This window comes from Chlorocebus sabaeus, chromosome 2, assembly GCF_047675955.1.
Source record: "Chlorocebus sabaeus isolate Y175 chromosome 2, mChlSab1.0.hap1, whole genome shotgun sequence".
Taxonomy (NCBI): domain Eukaryota; kingdom Metazoa; phylum Chordata; class Mammalia; order Primates; family Cercopithecidae; genus Chlorocebus; species Chlorocebus sabaeus.
In genome coordinates this window covers 35,816,840-35,838,013 of record NC_132905.1, presented here as the reverse complement: position 1 = coordinate 35,838,013, position 21,174 = coordinate 35,816,840, and the positions used below count along the sequence as shown (strand labels likewise).

At 46.2% G+C, this 21,174-nt stretch overlaps 1 protein-coding gene and 1 long non-coding RNA gene across 4 annotated transcripts in view; both read right to left on the bottom strand.

The window, feature by feature from the left end:
- Positions 1 to 1,310, bottom strand: part of SMOX (spermine oxidase) — a 39,389-nt gene extending 38,079 nt beyond the window's left edge. Inside the window, exon 1 of one of the 2 annotated variants that reach the window (XM_037990821.2) lies at positions 1,138 to 1,310. The gene's annotated coding sequence lies outside the window, so the exon portion shown is untranslated. The remainder of the gene's footprint in view (positions 1 to 1,137) is intronic. The other variant, XM_037990824.2, reaches the window with a different exon arrangement.
- A 4,295-nt stretch (positions 1,311 to 5,605) lies between these two features.
- The window catches only part of LOC140710288 (uncharacterized), a 34,998-nt gene continuing 19,429 nt past the window's right edge, over positions 5,606 to 21,174 (bottom strand). For both annotated transcript variants that reach the window (XR_012091296.1, XR_012091295.1), the window contains exons 3-4: positions 7,417 to 7,526; positions 5,606 to 6,080 (exon numbers count right to left, since the gene is read on the bottom strand). This is a non-coding gene — a long non-coding RNA (uncharacterized lncRNA). The remainder of the gene's footprint in view (positions 6,081 to 7,416; positions 7,527 to 21,174) is intronic.

Below are 21,174 nucleotides of genomic sequence, written 5' to 3'. Positions count from 1 at the left end.
CCAGGGGGAAAGAAGCCACTTCTAACACCGGAGAGAGCGGGGGTAACTGCAGAAAGAGGGACAGGGAGAGGACCTTGGAGCCCAAGCGAAGGCAGGGCCAGCGGCAGGAATTGGGATGCTTTCTCCGCCTAACAGGAGGCAAGGGGGCAGGGGTGGCCGAATGCAGATGTGCGGGCTTCACTGCACACACTTTCGGATGCATGGCACCCCGGCCCGCGCCGCTCCCGGTAACCCCAGGGCACCTACTGCTGGCTCCAATCATGGCCAACTTGCCCCCACAGATTGGTACGTGATATGCCATCAACAGCAATGTTCTGCAAACAACCTGTGGGCACCTCTCACTATACATGCCAGGAACCACGCGTATCTCATCGGGCCAAGCCCCCTGGCTCAAGGGCCGCGGGCCCCTCAACTGCTCTAAAGGAGCCCTCGTCCCTACCCCAGGGCAGTGGCTTCCCTCAGCCCCTCCCCCAAAGTAAGCCGTCCAACACGCCCGAACCCTTTGCGAGCCCGGCTCCCGCCAAGCCCGGGGCATCCCGTAAGCCCCTAGTTGGCCCTTAGGAGAAAGCAGCTCCTCACCCTGCCCGGGGCCCTAAAGGTACCACCCGGACGCCCGGAGCCCAGAGCAGTCAGCACAGACTCTCCTGGCGTTCGGGCCATCACTCGGGAGCCTTCTGTCCTCTCCCCGGTGCCCACCCTCCCGGCAGTCCGAGTCGTCGCGGGGCGTCCGCGCCCGGCTTTGTCTGCGCCCACGGGGCGCGCCTGCCGGGCACCCGGGACGCTCCCCTCCCGCACGCAGCCCGGGGGTCCGTCCGGCACTCTACCCCCGGCGCCCGGCCCGGGCCGCGCAGCCCTAGCGCCGGGATCACCGCCACCCCGGCCCACACCACTGCTTTCCCCCGCGGGAGCCAGGGGGGCGCGGCGCCCCCCGCTCCCCGCGAGCCTCCTGGAACGCCCCGCACCCCCGCCCGAGCGCCCGAGCGCCCGAGCGCCGCGCTGGCCGCCCAAGCCCCGCGCCGGCCGAGCCCTCGGGGACCGCTCCGGGCCCCTCACCCTCTCGCTGCGGCCGCAGCCCCTGCCTGCGCCCGAGGGAGGCTGAGAGCCGGGGCCCGGGGCCGGAGAGCGGGCGCACCGTACCTTTCCCTGCTGAGCCGGGGAAGTAAGTCTGCAGCGAGCGGCGCACCGGTCTCGGCCTCCTCCTTCTCTCCTCCTCCGCCAACCGCCTGGCTTCCTCCTCCAGCCGCCGCCGGGACCGTAGGGGCCCGAGCCAGCCGCCGCGGCCTGTGTGGGGCCCCGCTCCGCCTCGCGTCCCCTACCCACCCCGCTCCGGCCCCGCCCTCCGTTCCGCCTCTGGGCGGGGACGCGCCGAGCTCCTCCCCGGGCCCGCCCCGCCGGGAGCCGGGAGCCGGGAGCCGGGAGCGGGGAAGCTGGAAGCCGCTGAAGCCGGAGACTGCTGGATTCCTGCCTCGGAAACCCAGGTCCCGCGCCCAAATCTGGGCCCGCACCTCCTCCCTCCCTATCAGGGGTCCCCCCTCCCGCAGGGGACCCACCGCAGGACAGGCAGCGACGTGTAGCATAGGGCGGCGGCAGAGATCCAGAAGCCAGGAGGGTAGAGGTGGCCCTGGAGAAATGGGGTTTGATGCTCCCCTCCAAGAGGGAACCGCTTGGGGACAGGCTTCAGGACTGGGGCAAGTGAATTTCAGGTGAGGTTTCCTCTCAGCAGAAAAGGCCTTGTCATTGCCCAAGCTGTTCTGTCCCCTGGAAGCCTCTTCTCCCCACCCCACCCCACAAATCCCTATGCCCTCTTGGGGTTAAATATCAGTCTACATGTCACACCCTCCTCTGTGAATCCTCCTGGGTCACCGAGGAGAGCGGAATATTTGTTAGCTCTCAGAATTGTATCTCCTGGATTTGAATTCTGCCCCTAGGTAGCCTTAGGTAAACTACTTAATCTCTTTGCTTCAGTTTCTTCACTTGTAAAATAGGGTTAATAAATAGTACCTACTCCAAAGAGTTTATTAAATAAGGCCGGCACGGTGGCTCATGCCTGTAATCCCCGCATTTTGGGAGGCCGAGGCAGGTGGATCTCCTGAGGTCAGGAGTTCAAGACCAGCCTGACCAATATGGTGAAACCCCGTTTCTACTAAAAATACAGAAATTAGCCGGGCATAGTGGGGGGCTACCCGGGAGGCTGAAATAGGAAAATCGCTTGGACCCGGGAGGCGGAGGTTGCAGTGAGCCAAGATCACACCACTGCACTCTAGCCTGTGTGACAGAGCAAGACACCATCTCAAAAAATAAAAAATAGTTTGTTAAATAAAAATATTAATATGGACTTGATGGATTACAAATGATGGGAAACTATGCAAATTGGCTTGGTGTAAGCAGACAGGTAATTTGTATGCTCACATAAAAGGTGGTCTGACTGATTCAGGTACCAAGAAGCACAAAATACATCAGCATTTGGTCTTCCTTCCCCTCTTTCATCTCTGTTCTTTGCAGTAGGAAGTTGGCTTCCAGCTGCTCTAGGCTCCATCCTCTCAGCCCAAGTCCTCATTTATTTCAGCAAAAAGCCAAGGTGACACCTAGTTGCCTTGGACTGGTTCACATATCATTCCAAACTAATCACTGAGGTTCTGATATTCAGATTAGTTGGGTCTGAGTCACACATCCATCCCTAGAGTCAATTCATCCTAATTCATGTGGATGGAGAGTGAGGAAAGGTGATTTCAGGGCCCTGTTTACCCTTAGAAGGTGAATGGACCCAGAGCTGTGTGCCAAGAACACATTAAGTTACCAAAAAGTATTGGGCATGGTTGAAGACCTTCATTACATTTCAGGGATGTTCACCTTTTGAACATCTTTGTATGTTAGGGGACCTTTCCAACCCCTCCCCACATGCCAAAGCCAGAAACACTCTTTCCCAGTCTCCTTTGCAGCTGAAGTGCTGGCAGCACCCAGGCCCTGCCAACAAGATGCACCCCTGAAAATTAGTGTATAGAAGTGAGCAATGCTGGGAACATCAAATAGAATGTATCTTTAAAAATAAAAATAAAAAAGAAGAGAAGCAAGCAATATGAGGAGGCAGGAGTCACCCAGAATCCATCGGGAGGAGGGTGGCAAGGATGGCACTGGAGGCTTTAAGGGCAGCAGTGGCAGAGATGCTGGAGTACTTGCCCCACTGAACTGAAGATGCACATCTCAGTTGCCCATTGCTACATAACAAGCTGCCCCAAATGTAGTGGTTTAAAACAACTTTTTTTTTTTCTTTTTGAGTCAGAATCTCACTCTGTTGTCCAGGCTGCATGCAGTGGCGCAATCTTGGCTCACTGCAACCTCCACCTCCTGGGTTCAAGTGATCCTCCTGCCTCAGCCTCTCAAGTAGCTGAGATTAAACCCAGCTAATTATTTTGTTTTTTTAGTAGAGATGGAGTTTCACCATGTTGGTCAGGCTGGTCTCAAACTCCTGACCTCAGGTGATCCACCCGCCTCGGCCTCCCAGGCGTGAGCCACCGTGCCCAGCTGAATGATTTCTTATTTCTCACTATTTGGGGGGTTTGCTGGACTCAATTGGACAGTTCTGCTGCATGTGATGTTGACTGGGGACATTAGCTAGAAGCTTGACTGAAGCTGGAACAATCAAAATGGCCTGTTTCTCCATGGGACCTCTCCAGCAGGATAGCCTAGACTTCCTTAGCATGTGGTGGTTTGGCTTCCCAGAGGGTGAATATGGAAGCAACCAAACATCTTAAGACCTAGACTCAGAACTGCCAAGTCATGATTTCTACCACATTCTATGGCTGAAGAAAGTCATAAGGCCAGCCCATATTCAAGGGAAGGATAAATCAACTCCACCTCTTGATGGAAACAGTAGAGTGTTGTACTCATTTGCTAGGGCTGCCATTACAAAATGCCACAGACTAGGGGACTTAAACAACTGAAATTTAGTTTCTCACCATTCTAGAGGGCATTAATCCAAGATTAAAGTGTAGGTGGGTTCCCTCTAGAAGGGAGAATCTGTTCCAGCCTCTCTCCTATCTTCTGGTAGTTTTCTGGCACTCTGGTGTTCATTGGCTTCACCTCCATGTCTGCCATCACCTTCCCATGAGCTCTCTCTCAAATCTCCTCTTTTTTTTTGTTTTGTTTTGTTTTGTTCTGTTTTGGGTTGTTTTGTTTTGTTTTTTGAGACGGAGTCTCGCTCTGTTGCCCAGGCTGGAGTGCAGTGGCAGGATCTTGGCTCACTCCAACATCCACCTCCCAGGTTCAAGTGATTCTTCCGCCTCAGCCTCCTGAGTAGCTGGGATTACAGGTGTGTGCCACCACGCCTGGCTAATTTTTGTATTTTTAGTAGAGCTGGAGTTTCACCATATTGGCCAGGCTGGTCTCAAACTCCTGACCTCGTGTCTCAGCCTCCAAAAGTGCTGGGATTACAAGCGTGAGCCACCGCGCCCAGCTCAAATCTCCTCTTCTTATAAGGACACCAGTCACATTGGATTAGGGCCCATCCTAATGACCTCATTTAACTTGATTACCTCTGTAAAAACCCCAGGGACTGAAAAACAAACCGTTTATCCTCTGCTCTCACACCCCAACAATCAATACAGAACACTTCTGTGACCAAACATGGGAGATCGCTCCCCAATAAGTAAGCAAGCAATTCTGCAGCAGTCACCAGCTAGGCAATTTCTTTTTCTTTCTTTCTTTCTTTCTTTCTTTCTTTTTTTTTTTTTTTTTTTTTTTTTTTTTTTTTTTTTTTGATTTTTTTGTTTTAGACGGAATTTCACTCTTGTTGCCCAGGTTGGAGTGCAATGGCGTGATCTTGGCTCACCACAACCTCTGCCTCCCAGGTTCAAGCGATTCTCCTGCCTCAGCCTCCCAAGTAGCTGAGATTACAGGCATGTGCCACCACATCCGGCTCATTTTGTATTTTTAGTAGAGACAGGGTTTCTCCATGTTGGTCAGGCTGGTCTCAAACTCCTGACCTGAGGTAATCTGCCTGCCTCAGCCTCCCAAAGTGCTGGGATTACAGGCGTGAGCCACCGTGCCCAGCCAGCTGGGCATCTTCTAATGCAACTCAATTCTGACACAATCTATCTAGAGATAGTGGCAGATCCCCCAGGTTAAGGGCTGGGTCCCACGAGACTGCCCCAGCTTCAGATGCGGGTCTCAAGCCAAGGCCTCTGGAACTTCTGACCAACCAGCATCAAGTTAGGGTTCCCATGATCCGTTCTTTGGGCTTCATTAATTTGCTAGAGTGGCTCATAAAACTCAGGGAAACATGTTTACCAGTTTATTAGAAAGGATACTTTAGGTCCGGTGTGGTGGCTCACACCTGTAATCCCAGCATTTTGGGAGGCCTAGGCAGGTGGATCACCTGACGTCAGGAGTTCAAGACCAGTCTGGCCAACATGGTGAAACCCTGTCTCTACTACTAATAAAAAATTGGCCAGGCATGGTGGCACGTGCCTGTAATCCCAGCTACTTGGGAGGCTGATCAGGAGAATCGCTGGAACCTGGGAGGCAGAGGCTGCAGTCAGCCAAGATGGTACCACTGCACTCCAGCCTGGGCAACAGAGTGACTATCAAAAAAAAAGATATTTTAAAGGATACAAATATTTCTGGCAGTGGAAGAAAAAAATAAATACATTAGTTAAGTAATTAATTAATTTTAATACCTTTATTTAAATAATACAAATAAATAGCCAGATGAAGGGATTTATATGGGGCGAGGTCTGGAAGAATCCTAAGAACAGGAGCTTCCATTCTTGTGGAGTTGGAGTACAACATCCTCTGGGCACGTGGATGAGTTCTTGTTCACCTTTCTATGAGTTTAGCTGTCCAGAAATGCCCCCAAACCCCTCCTCTTGGGCCTTTTATGGAGACTTCATTGGATAGACATGATTGGTATAAAGACAAATGTGTAGAAATGTGATAGACAAAAAGGGTATAATCTGATACTAATAGACTGAGTGGGGAAACCCAGCAAGGCCTGTCTGTTCAGATTCTTCTTAGCCTTTCTGTGCAGCATTCCTTCCTCCAGGGCATGGGGCAAGACCCCTCTGAAATGAGGATTTTATGACCTGCAATTAAATAAGTCAGAGAATTTCTTTATGGCTAGCTCCAAGACGGAAAGATGGGGGGTAATTAGAATATATCTTTAATTTCTATGGCCTGCCTTGGGGAGAAAAAGAAGCAGGTGTAATGAAGAAGGTCAGAGAGAGCAATTCTGTCTTCTGAGGCCTAAAGTCCCCCAACATTATAACAAAAGACTGCTTTCACCTTCATGGCTCTGAAGCCGTTCTGAAGCTACTTCAGGAACCAAAGAAAGAAGTACAAATAATTTTAACAAAAGATACGTTTTGGTCACTCAGGAAATAATAAGGACTACAGGAGTTATGAACTAAGAACCACGGACAAAAACGTGTGTGTGTGTATACACATACACAATATATATCATGTATGTGTGTGTGCGTATATATATGCAATATATTGTGTGTGTAATATACACACACACATACAATATATGGTGTATATATATACATGCACACACACACAAACAATATATCATGCCTTATCTTCAACTAAGGTCATATCCTGTGGTACTCAGGGTTACGACCCCAGTATATCTGGAGGAACACAATTCATCTCATGACCACTGTGCATCAGGAATTGCAGGACTCCTTGGCAGCCATCTTTGCAAGTAATCTACCACCAAGCTGAAGCCCCCAGGAATACCTCGCTGTTGTCTTCAAGAACAGATTCCTAGGGCAGGCAGGTTCAACTAAAGCCTGGGAGCTTCAAATTCTCCTTACAAGTCAGCAGCACCAGCAGCACCAGCAGCCTTGGGTATAATCTGTTTTTCTACCTCACCAAGGAGGCCTTTGGAGCCTGATTGGTGTAAAATGGAGTGGAGCTGAGAAGTCTCCTCTTTGTTTCCTCACAGAACAATGAGGGGAAGAAGGTCGGGTGTGGGTATCTAATGACCAGCTGTGAAGCCTTCAGCAAGTTTGGAAAACTCCATTTTGTCATCTGTAAAATGGGGGTAATGATAAAAGTCTACCTCTCAGGGATGTAGTGAGGATTAAAAAGAATAAAGGGTATGAAAAGTGATGTCCAAGCCATCAGGTACTCTCCAAATGTTAGCAATTATTAGCACCAGTCTCTGTCACATTAGTGCAGCTGACTTAGATTCCATTTTGAGTTGGAACATTAGTAAAGTGTTGGTCGCAGTCAGATTTCACATGTGTGGAGCACTTCACACCCACCATCACAGGGCATTGGGTCACCATGTAGGATGAAAGCAGAGTAACAAAAAAGGGCTTTAACAAACATATTACTTACAGTAATGCTGGCTAGTGTAACAGAGACCCAATAATATAATGCCTCAAACATAATAGAAGTTTAGATCTTACTGACACAATAAAGGAATATTCCTGTTTCATAATGGCCTTCCTCCACACAGTGATTCAAGGATCTAGGCTCATTCCATCTTGTGCCTCCAGTAACCATTAGGGTCTTGTAGTAATCTGCATAAAACCAGCAGCAGAAGAAAGTCTTAGCTTGAAAAATGACATTACTTCCACTCACATGCCAATGACAAAAACCAGTCACATAGTCACATCTAAGTACAAAGAAGGCTGGGAAATGTATCCTAGCTGTGTATCCAGGAAGGGTAGGAAAGTGATAGTGATGAACAGCCAGCAGTCTTTGCCAAGAGGAATTTTATAAAGGAATGGGTCATGTATACCCACAGAAACGTAGTTTCCAGTTGGAAGATACAGTGGATTGACACATTGGCCACGTTCCTCACTTCCCTACATAGTATTTTGCATCCACATTCTTGCCATGGACTCGGAAAAGAGGGTTATATTTTCCTACCTACTGATATTGGGCTTGACAATGTGGCTTTCCCCGGCTAATGAAATGGGGAAGAAGAGGTAGCGTGTCCCTATTGAGCCTCAGCTGTAAGAGCTCCCGCATGTTTCCACTTCCTTGTGCTTTTATCATCTCTATTAAAAGTCTTTTCCTAGACAGCCACTGCCCTTCAGCCTAGGGCCACAGAATGAACACAGGAGCAGACCAGAGCTCAGTCCAGCACCCAGAAGCAAACTCACCCAAAGAGTAACTTGAGGCAGAGCCACCTATCTGATCCCAGCGTAGCTCAGCTTGTAACACCCAGCTAACTTATAGATACATGAGATCAGTAGAGTCATCCCAGACACCCTACACACATGAGAAAGAAATAGGAATTGTCGTGTGCCAGTTTCATGGTTGTTTCACAGCACTGTCATGGTGATAACTGGCTGATACAGAGGACAAATAAAGAACATCCCTCACTTGCCCAGTCTTTTCATAACTGTGTCAGTGTCATATAACTGAAAAAAGAATTAGAAAACAAGAAAGTGCACGGCTTAAAACCAGGCCTGTATGGTCATGCAGTAAATGAATGTTGCATCCAAAGTCAAGGCCAAACTGTATGCCTTATCATCTCCTCTACACATATTCTGACTTGTTATCCTCAGGTTTCTCCTCTAAGACAGAAGTCCCTGATCTTCAGCCAACATTTTTGGTTACTGTATGGTTGTCTCAATGGAACAATGATGCATTGATGAAAAGACACTAATAGACCCAGGCAAAGGATGTATCCAAGTTCCATTCCTGTGGATAAAAGCTCCAGTTTTGTACACCCATGGGTGGGAGATACTGCAGCAAGCTCTGATGGGAAGGTAAGCCTCTGTGGCCTTCAGGTCCCCATTGAAGGAGGCCAACTACTGCTGAGACCACCCATCAGGATGAAATTCCTGACAGGTCACTAAGGCAGACTGCATACAAATCACCTGGGGACGTTGTTAAAATGCAGGTTCAGATTCAGCAGGTCTGGGATGGGGCCTGAGGTTCTGTATTTCCTTCTTTTTTTTTTTTTTTTTTTTTTTTTTGAGATGGAGTCTCACTGTCACCCAGGCTGGAGTGCAGTGGCGCGATCTTGGCTCACTGCAACCTCTGCCTCCCAGGTTGAAGCAATTCTTTTGCCTCAGCCTCCTAAGTAGCTGATACTACAGGCGTGTGCCACCATGCCTGGCTAATTTTTTGTATTTTTTAGTAGAGACGGGGTTTCACTATATTGACCAGGGTGGTCTCGAACTCCATCTCAAAAAAAGTGACCTCTTAATTTAATTTAATTTAATTTGAGCACCTGACCAACTTGTCACCCAGGCTAAAGTGCAATGGTGCAATCTCGGCTCACTACTGCAACCTCTGCCTCCCGGGTTCAAGCGATTCTCCTGCCTCAGCCTCCCGAGTAGCTGGGATTACAGGCACTAGCCACCATGCCCAACCAATTTTTCTATTTTTAGTAGAGACGGGGTTTCACCAGGTTGGCCAGGCTGGTCTCGAACTCCTGACCTCAGGTGATCCACTCACCTCGGTCTCCCAAAGTGCTGGGATTACAGGCATGAGCCACAGTGCCCGGCCGAAACACTTGCTTTTTAACCAGGATGATTTAATACCTGTTTTATATCAAAACAAGGATAGAAATATGGAGATGAGCTTGAAATTTATGTCAGTTTTTGAGATGAAATCCCAGGCTTCAAAGTAATTCCAGGTTTGCTGCTGATGGCCTCAAGTTGGGACTAGGATCTGTCCTTTGGAGGGTTCAGAGAGGTTGTCAGATTTGCAAGTGAAAATATAGGTTACCCAGTTAAGTCTGAACTTCAGGCAGACAATGAATAATTTTTCAGTAGAAGCACTGGCCCAGCCACACAGCAGTGAGTGGCAGATCTGGGTCCCCTGAGCCCAGGACTATGTGGATTTTCACCATCATTCTTGGTGTGTAATCAGCCCAGGAGGCCAGATTCCTGGAGAGTTTCAGGTGACCTCAGTAATTCCACAAATCCCTTTAGAGCAGCCCAGGCCATACCTCTAGAGTCGGCTTATGTGAGTTTTGTTTATTCCTTGATTTTTTCTTTGAAAATCTTTGTATGCTTAGGCCCTTATCTCAGAGTTTAGGAGTCAGGTCATAGGCAAGTATCTTAAAATCAGAGCACCTATCTTTTTTTTTCCTTTTTATTTTATTATAATTTTATTTATGTATTTATTTATTTTTTGAGACAGAGTTTCACTCTTGTCTCCCAGGCTGGAGTGCAATGGTACTCACCTCTTGGGTTCAAGCAATTCTCCTGCAACCTCTGCCTCTTGGGTTCAAGTGATTCTCCTGCCTCAGCCTCCCGAGTAGCTGGGATTACAGGCGCCCACCACCACATCTGGCTAATTTTTGTATTTTTGATAGAGACAGGGTTTCACCATGTTGGCTAGGCTGGTCTTCAACTCCTGATCTTAGGTGATCCACCCACCTTGACCTTCCAAAGTGCTGGGATTACAGGTGTAAGCCACCACACCTGACCTGTTATTATTTTTTAAATCAGCTTCTTCAGATTTATTATTATTATTATTATTAATTTCTGAGACAGAGTTTCGCTCTTGTTGCCCAGGCTAGAGTACAATGGTGCAATCTCGACTCACCACAACCTCCGCCTCCCTGGTTCAAGCGATTCTTCTGCCTCAGCCTCCTGAGTAGCTGGGATTACAAGCATGCGCCACCATGCCCAGCTAATTTTTTTTGTATTTTTAGTAGAGACAGGGTTTCTCCATGTTGATCAGGCTGGTCTCGAACTCCTGACCTCAGGTGATCCTACCACCTCGGCCTCCCCAAGTGCTGGGATTATAAGCATGAGACACTGCGACCAGTCAATTTTTGTATTTTTATAGAGACAGGGTCTTGCAATGTTGTTCAGGCTGGTCTCGAACTCCTGGCCTCAAGCTATCTTCCCACCTTGGTCTCCCAAAGTGCTGGGGTTACAGGTGTGAAGCACCATGCCCAGACTTTCAAGCACTATTTTATTTTTTATTTTTTTGCTTCAGGTTCCTCCAACTTTCTACTTAAATGCCATCGCCTCCACCATCTGTCCTCTCACAGGCCTGCCTCCTTCCCCAACCCATACCACCGGCCCCTGGAAACTTTTGTCAGTTTCCAGTGTCACCCTGAACAGTAGCCACTGCACGGCATTTAGGGAAATCAAGAAAAACAAAGGAGTGTATCTCAAATCACATGAATTAAGGAAGGGCCCGGTCAGAGGAGGTGGAACAGGGAGGGGGTGTGGTGAAGGGCACCCATCCTGCAAGCCCTTCATCTTGTCTGGCCCTAACTCCTTCATGAGGAATCACAGCACCACCGGACAAGGTGCCTACTGTCACCCCTCCAGCATCTCCCTTTCTGCTTCTTACTCCTCCCCCAACCCTGTGAGCAGCTGCAGGTCACGCACTCAGCCTCAGTCAGATCTTTTCTAAGCCCTGAGCCATGCCAGGCAGGCTGGGGTATCCGTGTCAACAGCACAGGAGATGACCTCGGCCCATCTGCCGATCCCACAGCATCCGAATCATCAGCTGCAGTGGGGCAGCCTGACCTGGTCATGGCTGTGTGTGTGCCTGTGTGTGTCAGCATCCGTGGTCCCCACTCCACCCAGTGGGGGTCCTGGTGGACAGCCTCGCTGGCCACAACCCACTGGGTCAGCAACAAGTAAACAGGATGGACCGATGGCTGCTCCAAAAGCAAATGCCACTCACTATCTAAACAGGAAGGAAAACGCTCAGCCCATGGGAGGGCTGCCTCCATGCTGTCAGTGATGCAAGAGAGAGGGAAGGAGGAGAGAAAAGAGAAGGGGGAGGAGAGGAATGGAGAAGAGCAAAGGCAAAGAAGCAGTGACGGAGTCAGGGAGAAGAAAGCAGGGCAAAATTGAAGTCATCACAAAACCAAGGTCTTGGTCTGCTGTTTCCACCAGGTGACCTGCACCCTCCAGGTCCCGCTCCTCGCCAAGCTTCCCTGCCCCCCACATATCGCTCCAGCCCTGCCTCTGGCCAGCCCACCCCATATCTGACCTCCTGCCCCTCACCCGACCTTCCTCCACCCTCCTGCTAGGCCCTGCCCCTGCTACAGCTTGTCCTAGAAATCCTCAAGGATAAACCCACTCCCAGGGTTCCCTTCCTTTTGCACAGAAAAGTTCCAGAGGGCTGGGCTTATCTTCTCTCCTTTGGGGCGGCTACTGATATCATAGGATACACAATTTCTCCATTTTCAAGTAGGGACACTAAGCCCTCCATTGGTCCACCCAAGGCCGCCAGCAAATGAGGAACAAATCTAGCCTTTCAGTTTCTGTCCTCTTTCCTGATCCACTTATTGCTGATCTTTCTTGCTTTGCCTCCCCTGGTCTTGGAGGTAACTGTGCCTTGACGGGAGCATCCCAGGGCTGGTGACTCAGGTAGGGGGAGGCTGGGGCTGCCAACTTCCTGGGAGGAGCTGTTAGTTACCCATTAAATAGACCATCTTCTGAGTCACTGGAAGGACTGGGAAATCCTGGAGGTTGGGAGAGGCTGAGTCATCTTTGTCTTTATTTCAGCAGAGAAGAAAAAGGCCTCCCACAGAGAATGGCCAAGCCAGTTCACTGCTATTTCCCAACAGAAATGAAAGCTGGAATTGAGCCATGTGGAAAGATGGACCAAGCCCCAGGAAGGTCTTTGGGATAACCCTGAAAGGGGTGACCCAGGGAGACAGAGTCCAGGGTCCTTTCAAATCAGGGCAGAAGCAAAGATCAAGATAGGTGAAACCTGATATTCAAATGCAGGCACGGAAAAAGAATAGGTACATTGAACTGTGTTGTTTGCCTTGAGAAATAATCTTTCATTAGAAAGATTCAGAGTTCCTCTGAATGGTATTCCATGCTTGGAAATTTCCAGGGTTTACTTATAGTTCTGTCCCTGGCAAAAAGAGAAGACACCCCTGTAGCTCATAACACCAGGAACTTCTGCCTCCTCGAAGAACTGAAGCCATTCGCACCCAGACCTTGCGGGTCATCTGCATGCCCTGGGCTCCTTCGCCCTAGTTCAGCACTTCTCAAACTTTCAGAATCACCTGGAGAGCTTGTGAAAAACAGATGGCTGAGCCCTGCCCGCGGAGTTTCAGATCCAGTAGGTTTGGGGTGGTGCCCCATGGGCATTTGCATTTCTTAGTTTCCTGCTGATGCTGATGCTGCTGGCCCATCAAGCTCACTTTGAGAATCACTGATGGAGTTAGACCCACCTACTACGCTCTCTGCCCACACCCCAGAGAGCTCTCAGAGAGAGAGCACTGCTGGGGAAATCACTCAACGCTGTCCTAGGGGCTGTCTGTCCCACCCTCCTGTCCTTTCTGAGATGCAGGAGGCATCCTGCTCCCAGCAAAAGCCATTCACCCCACTGTGCCCCTCCTCCTTCAGTTCTCCCTCCTCTCCTGTTTCTTCCATCTCTCCCTCTCTCATGGACTGTTCCCATACACACACACACATTTTCCAGCCGCTCTCATCTAAACAAAATAAGGTTACCCTAACCTCCTTATCTGCCTCCAGCACCCACGCCCCTCCTCCGTGATATTCACAGCAAACCTTCTTCAAGGGTTGTGGGCCCTTCCCATCCTCAGCTCCTTCCTTCCCAGCCCACTGCAGACCAGCTTCCTTTCCCAGCGCCTCCCACGTGGCCAAATCCGATGGTCCCCACCTTGCTCAATCTCTCAGAAACATCCAGTCCACTGACCACTGCCTTCCTCTGGGAAGGCTTTCTACTCTAGATGTCTCAGACCCTGCACTCTCCCGGTTTTCCTCCTGCCTCACTGGACAACGTTCCTCTGCATGTGGGAGTGCCCATCTTGGTCCTGACCGCCTCCCCATCCCCCCACACTCTCGCTAGCCGCATGGCTTCAACATGGTGTCTGCTGAATCTACATCTAGAGCCCTGGTCACTTGCTGGAGCTTGGATTTTTATCAAACTACCTCCTGAGCACCTCAAACTTAACATGGCCAAAATAAAATTCTTAATTTCTTCTGCCCAACATGTGTATGTGTGCATGTAGTAAAAGATACAAAGCACAACATTTATAATTTTAATATTTTCTGAGACAGGGTCTGGCTCTGTTGCCCAGGCTGGAGTGCACTGGCACGATCATAGCTATCCTCCTGTCTCAGCCTCTTGAATAGCTGGGACTACAGGTGTGTGCCACCATGCCTGGCTTTATTTATTTATTTGTTTACTCATTTATTTATTTATTTTTGTAGAGATGGGGTCTCCCTATATTGCCCAGGCTGGTCTCAAACTCTTGGCCTCAAGCTCCCTCCCAAAACATTGGGATTACAGGCATGAGACACTGCGCCCAGCTTATTTTAACCATTTTTAAATGTGTAGTTCAGTGGCATTTAGTATATTCACAATTCATGTGACCATTACCACTATCCATTTCCAGAACTCTTTCAGTAACCCAAGCTAAAATTCTGTGCTCATTAAACAATAACACCACCCTGCCCCACCTCCAGCCCCTGGTGACCACTATTCTGCTTTCTGTCTCTGGGAATCTATGGTGGGCACCTCACATAGGCAGAATCACACAATATTTGTCCTTTGTGCCTTCCTGCCTGACTTTTCCTCCCTCAAGTTCTATCATCCTCCAAATGCCTAAAAATACTTCCCAGCAAATAGAATTGGTGATTGGCAGCCTGCTCCAAGAAGGTTTCTGAGCTGTTGTTCTTCAGTATTATTATTATTATTTCCTTTTTTAATGAGACAAAGTCTTGCTATGTTGCCCACACTGGTCTTGAACTCCTGGGCTCAAGCGATCCTCCTGCCTCCCGAAGTGCTAAGATTATAGGTATGAGCCACCACACTCAGTCTCTTCTGTATTATTTTTTCAGGCATTTCTGTTTTGTTCCTTAAAACTTTTAAATACAGAAAATAAAATAAAAATAACCAAGAAAGACAAACACCATGCTCCTGCTTCTCAGATATGATTATTGTGAACATTCTGTCTTTCTGTAGACAGCCTCAGTGGTTCATACCTGTAATCTCAGAGCTTTGGGAGGCCGAGGCAGGAGGATCATTTGAGGCCAAGATTTCAAGGCTACAGTGAGCTATGATTGCACCACTGCACTCCAGCCTGGGTGACAGAGCAAGACTCAGTCTCAAAAAAAAAAAAAAAACAATAAAATCAAAAAAGCAAATAAATACAAGAAATGAAACACTACACGTCAAATTATAGTCTCCTTTAGATCCCTACTGCCAAAGGCAACAACAGATAAATTAAATATGTATCCATTTAATCAGCTTCTTTGGTTTAAACTTACATCATATTTAATCTAATTTGATCAATTTCATCAATTGTAAGACACACTTTTTTTTTAGACGGAGTCTTGCACTGTCACCTGGCCTGGAGTGCAGTGGTGCTATCTCAGCTTACAGCTTGAATCCCGGGTTCAAGTGATTCTCCTGCCTCCACCTCCCAAGTAGCTGGGATTACAGGTGCCTGCCACTACACCTGGCTAACTTTTTGTATTTTTAGTAGAGATGGGGTTTCACTATGTTGGCCAGGCTGGTCTTGAACTCCTGACCTCGTGATCCACCCACCTTGGCCTCTCAAAGTGCTGGGATTACAGGGGTGAGCCACCTCACCTAAGATGCACTATTATTTTAACCCCCACTTAAAAGGAAAAATATTGTCAATTAAATTCTGACACAATACTTTATAATCTTAGATTTTTATTTTATACTTATTGAAATAAATCTTAAACATATATATTTATCATACTTTTTTATCATACCATATTTCATCAAATCTAAAATTCCATCTATTTTAAGATGCAATCTGAGTTCAGAAAGATTTTTGGCCAGGTGCAGTAGTTCATACCTGTAATCCCAGCACTGTGGGAGACCGAGGCAGGCAGATAATTGAGCCAGGGAATTCCACATTAGCTTGGGCAACATGACAAAACCCTATCTCCACAAAAAATAGAAAAATTAGCTGGGCATGGTGGTCTGTACCTGTGATCCCAACTACTCGAGAGGCTGAGGGGGGAGGATGGCCTGAGCCCAGAGAGGTCGAGGTTACAGTGAGCTGTGATTGTGCCATTGCACTCCAGCTTGGGCAACAAAGTGATACCCTGTCTCAGAAAAAAAGGAAGAAAGAATTTTTTTAATGTGTATCTTAGAATCAATGAATTATGGCTTATCACTCTTGTGCATACATGAGAAGCAAATTTTAAGCAAAATAAAATGGGTTAAGTATTCCTAAAACTTCACAGCTAAAGTTCAAATCTTCTATACCACTTTTTTTTTTAATTAGTAAATTTTTGTTTTAGTAGTTTTAGGTTTACAGAAAAAATTGAGTAAAAAGTACAGAGAGATGTCATATACTCCTTCACCTTCCTCCCAATCTTCCTTATTTTTAACATCTTGCATTAGTGTGGTACATTTGTTACAATTAATGAGTCCATATTGATGCATTATTATTAACTAAAGTCTCTATTGACATTAGGATTCACTCTTGGTATACATTGTATGAGTTTTTGACAAATGTATAATGATATGTATCCAACATTATGATATCATACATATCATACAATTACATATCATACCATAATTACATATCACAATTTCACTGCTCTAAAAACCTCCGATGCTCTACCTATTCATCTCTCCCTCCTCCAGAGCCCTTGGCAACCACTGATCTTTTTGCTGCCTTTATAGACTATCCTAGGCTTGCAATGGTACAATACGTAACCTTTTCACATTGGCTCCTTCCACTTAACTGTAAATGGTTAAAGAGTCCTCAAATGGTCTTAAAATTTCAAGGTATACCAGTGTCTGGTCATACCACCAAGTCACTATACTTTTTGGTGAGGTTATAGTACTTTTTAGTAATTTTTAAAATTATTTTCCATACTAGAATGCAAATGTTTGGAGGTGCTTAGAGGTCATCTTGTATTTTCACTTAAATAAGGAGAAGAAATTTGAGATGGAGGAGAGAAAGGTCAGATGTGTTCATCTGATCCAGTTCTTAGTAAAGTAGGTGGAAAAGTCATCTGTTAAAAAGTCAGAGAGGGCTAGAGGAAGTGGTTCTGGAAATCTGACTCAACAACAAACAGTGTTTTTGGCGCGGGGCGGGGGTGTGGGTATGTGTTTGCAGGAGTGTATAATAAACAGCATTTACTTCCATGTTGAAGAGAGTGAGGTTATAAAATACCCTGAGGATGCCTTGATTTTTTTCTTCTTTTTTTAAAGGTATAATTTACACAGGGTAATGTTCACTCTTTTTAGGGTATACTTCTGCAAGTTTTGACACACATACAGTTGTGTTGTCACCACCAGAATCAATATATAAAATAGTTCCATCCCCCCAAAATATTCCTCCATGCCCCTGTGTGATCACCTCTTCCCTTCCCCCAGCCTCTGAAAACAACTGACCTATTTTCCCTCTCTATAGTTTTGTCTCTTCAAAAATATACAGTATGTATAGCCTTTTGAGTCTGGCTTCTTTCACTTAGCTTAATGCATTTAAGATTCATTCGTGCCAAAGGGTACATTAGTTGTTCATATTTTATTGCTGAGTAGTGTTCAGTTATATGGTTATACCACAGTTTATCCATTTGCTAATCGAAGGACTTTTCAGTTGTTTCCTCTTTGGGGAGATTATGACCGAAACTGCCATATATATTTACATACAGGTTTATGTGGGAACATAAGTTTTGTTGTTGTTTGTTTTTATAGATAGGGTCTCACTATTGCCCAGGTTAGAGCACAGTGACTATTCACAGATACAATCATAGTGCACTACAGCATTGAACTCCTGGGCTCAAGCGATCCTCTTGCCTCAGCCTCCCAAGTAGCTAGAACTGCAGGCCTGCACCACTGCACCTGGCTCAGAACATAAGTTTCTATTTCACTTGGATAAATACTAGAATTTGGATTGCTGGGTCATATAGTAGGTATATAGTGACATTTCATTGTAGTTTCAATTTACATTTCCATAAAAATTAATGATGTTGGACATTCTTTCTCTTTTTTTTTTTTTTGGAAACAGAGTCTGGCTCTGTTGCCCAGGCTGGAGTGCAGTGGCACTATCTTGGCTCACTGCAACCTCTGCCTCCCAGGTTCAAACGATTCTCTTGCCTCAGCCTCCCAAGTAGCTGGGATTATAGGTGCACACCACCATACCCAGCTAATTTTTGGTTTTTTTTTTTTTTCGGTAGAGACAAAGTTTCACCATGTTGGCCAGGCTGGTCTCGAACTCTTGATCTTAAGTAATCCATTGGCCTCGGCCTCCCAAAGTGCTGGGATTACAGGCAGGAGCCACCGTACCCGGCCCAGCATTCTTTCATGTGCTTTATTGTAATCTGTATCTTTTTCAGTGAAGTGTCTGTTAAATCTTTTGCCCATTTTTATTGGGTTATTTGCCTTCTTATCAGTGAATTTTGAGAGTTATTCTTCTATTCCAGAGTTTTTAAAATAGAAGAACCTCAAAATGATTCTATCATGTGTTTCCTTTAAACCATATTTCTCTCTTAGGTTTGCATCACATATTTCAAAATAAAGGTAGTCATAGTCTTTCTGATGGCAGCAAATGTTCTAGCCTTGAAACTACTGTTTTCTCAACCCCCCAAAGCATTTGGTGGCAGTGGTTTTGTTTCCACTTCAGATGCTCCTTTCTGAAAGTTGGGCAAGAGGCAAAGTCGTTAGAAGAGGCCGTGTCTAGGCCAGACACGGTGACTCATGCCTGTAATCCAGCACTTTGGGAGGCCAAGGCAGGCGGATCACCTGAGGTCAGGAGGTCGAGACATGCCTGACCAACATGGAGAAACCCCATCTCTACTAAAAATACAAAATTAGCCAGGCATGGTGGTGCATGCCTGTAATCCCAGCTACTCAGGAGGCTGAGGCAAGAGAATCACTTGAACCCAGGAGGTGGAGGTTGCAGTGAGCTGAGATCGCACCACTGCACTCCAGCCTGGGCAACAAGAGCAAAACCCCATCACAAAAAAAAAAAAAAAAAAAAAAAAAAAAAAAGGTCATGTCTGGTGCTATGACTTAAATATGATGGAAAAACATATTTGCCTTTATTTTTATTTTTTCTCTTTATCTCTTCTTTGCATCTGAGACTTTCCATCTGAGTTTATTTCTATCTAAAGGACTTGCTGAAGAATCTTTTGTAACATTCTGCAGGGGGTAAACCCATATTTTAGATGTTTTGTTTTATGAAAATGCCTTTTTTCACCTCTTTCTTAACAGATGTTTTAGCTGGGCATAAAATTCTATGAATTTTTTTCCCAACACATTGAAAATATTATTCGCAGTTTCTCCTCATTTCCACTGCCATCTAACTTAAAGTAATCTGACATTTCTTTTCTATGGCTACTCTTAAGAATTGATGAAATATAGGTAAAACAAAATTTGATAAAATTATAAGCAGAAATTGACAAATCCATGATCTTGGCGTAAATTTTTAGCAAACTTCTTTGAATAATTGAGAACTAAGTAGATTAAATATTTTTAAGGAATACAAGTGATTTGAACAATTGTGTTAGTAAGCTTGATCTAAAAGGCATGTATACAACCTTGCACCCAGCAAAACAAACCAAAAAAAAGCATTATTCTTCTCAAGTGCATACACAATATTTCCAAAAATTGGCCACATAATAATAGACCATGGAGCAATCAATAGCAAACCAATAGCAAAGAATGAGTATCATAAATGTTCTCTTGGCCGGGCGCGGTGGCTCATGCCTATAATCTCAGCACTTCGGGAGGCAGAGGCGGATGGATCACAAAGTCAGGAGATTGAGACCATCCTGGCTAACGCAGTGAAACCCCATCTCTACTAAAAAAAACCAAAAAATTAGCCGGGTGTGGTGGCACGTGCCTGTAATCCCAGCTACTCGGGAGGCTGGGCCGAATTGCTTGAACCAGGGAGGCGGAGGTTGCAGTGAGCCGAGATTGCACCATTGCACTCCCGCCCTGGCAACAGAGCCAGACTCCATCTCAAAAAATAAATACCTAAAAATAAATAAATAAATAAAAGTTCTCTTGATGCAAATAAATTGATTTACAAATGTCACAAAAAAACTAAGAAACACACATTTATAAACTACTTTTAAACACATTTCTAAGTGTTACAGATAAAATAACAAATCTATAATAAATAAGGAAGCATCACAAATATGAAATTATAAAAATACTATTTTTTTCTTTGAGACAGGGTCTTGCTTTGTTTCTAAGGCTGGTCTCAAACTCCTGGGCTCAAGCAGTCCTCCCGCCTCAACCTCCCAAAGTGCTCGGATTACAGTAGCTGTGAGCCACTGTGCTCTGCCAAAATATTGTATCTTATTGGATGTGATAGCTGCTATTGGTGCCCCAACCATATCCCCTATAACAGGTCAATGTGCCCATCCTCTGGCTGCTGTGAGTGTTGCCTGCCAGCAGTTCTGTGACTGCTCCGTTTCCATAGAATTGCCCTCAGTTGATGAGAGCCACTTCACCTGGACTTTATGTGACAGTCACAACTTCCACAGTGGTCTGCAGCCAATCACTGACTCAAATAGGGATACAAAAGTCCAGCCCACTTGCCTCAAGGAAGGACCAATTCCACAGCCATTCATACTCCAGAATCATGGGCTCAAGCCAAGACTATACTCCAGCTGAACACACATCCTTGCTTAACTCCTTCCTCTTCTTCATCCAGCTCCCCTCTGCTCCCTTATTCTTAGTGCCCTCCCTAAATAAATCACACACACAAGAATACCTGTAACAGGCGCTGCCTCTAGGAAGCAGGACATAAGACTGATGTATAACCATACATGGTAATGTTAAAAAAAGAAAGGCTGAAAATTATTGAGTAATGTAGCCAACATTAAACATGAAAGAATGAATAATAGAACAAATCCAAAGAAAGTAGAAAAAATAAAACAATAAGATTTAGATATTAAATACCTAAATTATTAAATAAAATGGAGAGATGAGGTGGCTCATGCCTGTAATCTCAGCACTTTGGGAGGCCAAGGCGGGAGGATCACTTGAGGTCAACCGTTCGAGACCAGCCTTGGCAACATGGTGAAACCTTGTCTCTACTAAAAATACAAATATTAGCTGGGTGTGGTACACACACCTAGAATCCCAGCTGCTTGGAAGGCTGAGGCAGGAGAATCGCTTGAACTCAGGAGGCTGAGTTTGCTGTGAGCTGAGATTGGGCCACTGCACTCCAGACTGAGCAACAGAGCGACATCTCGAAAATAAAGAAAGAAATATCTACGAAATATATAAGAAAGAAGGTGGTAC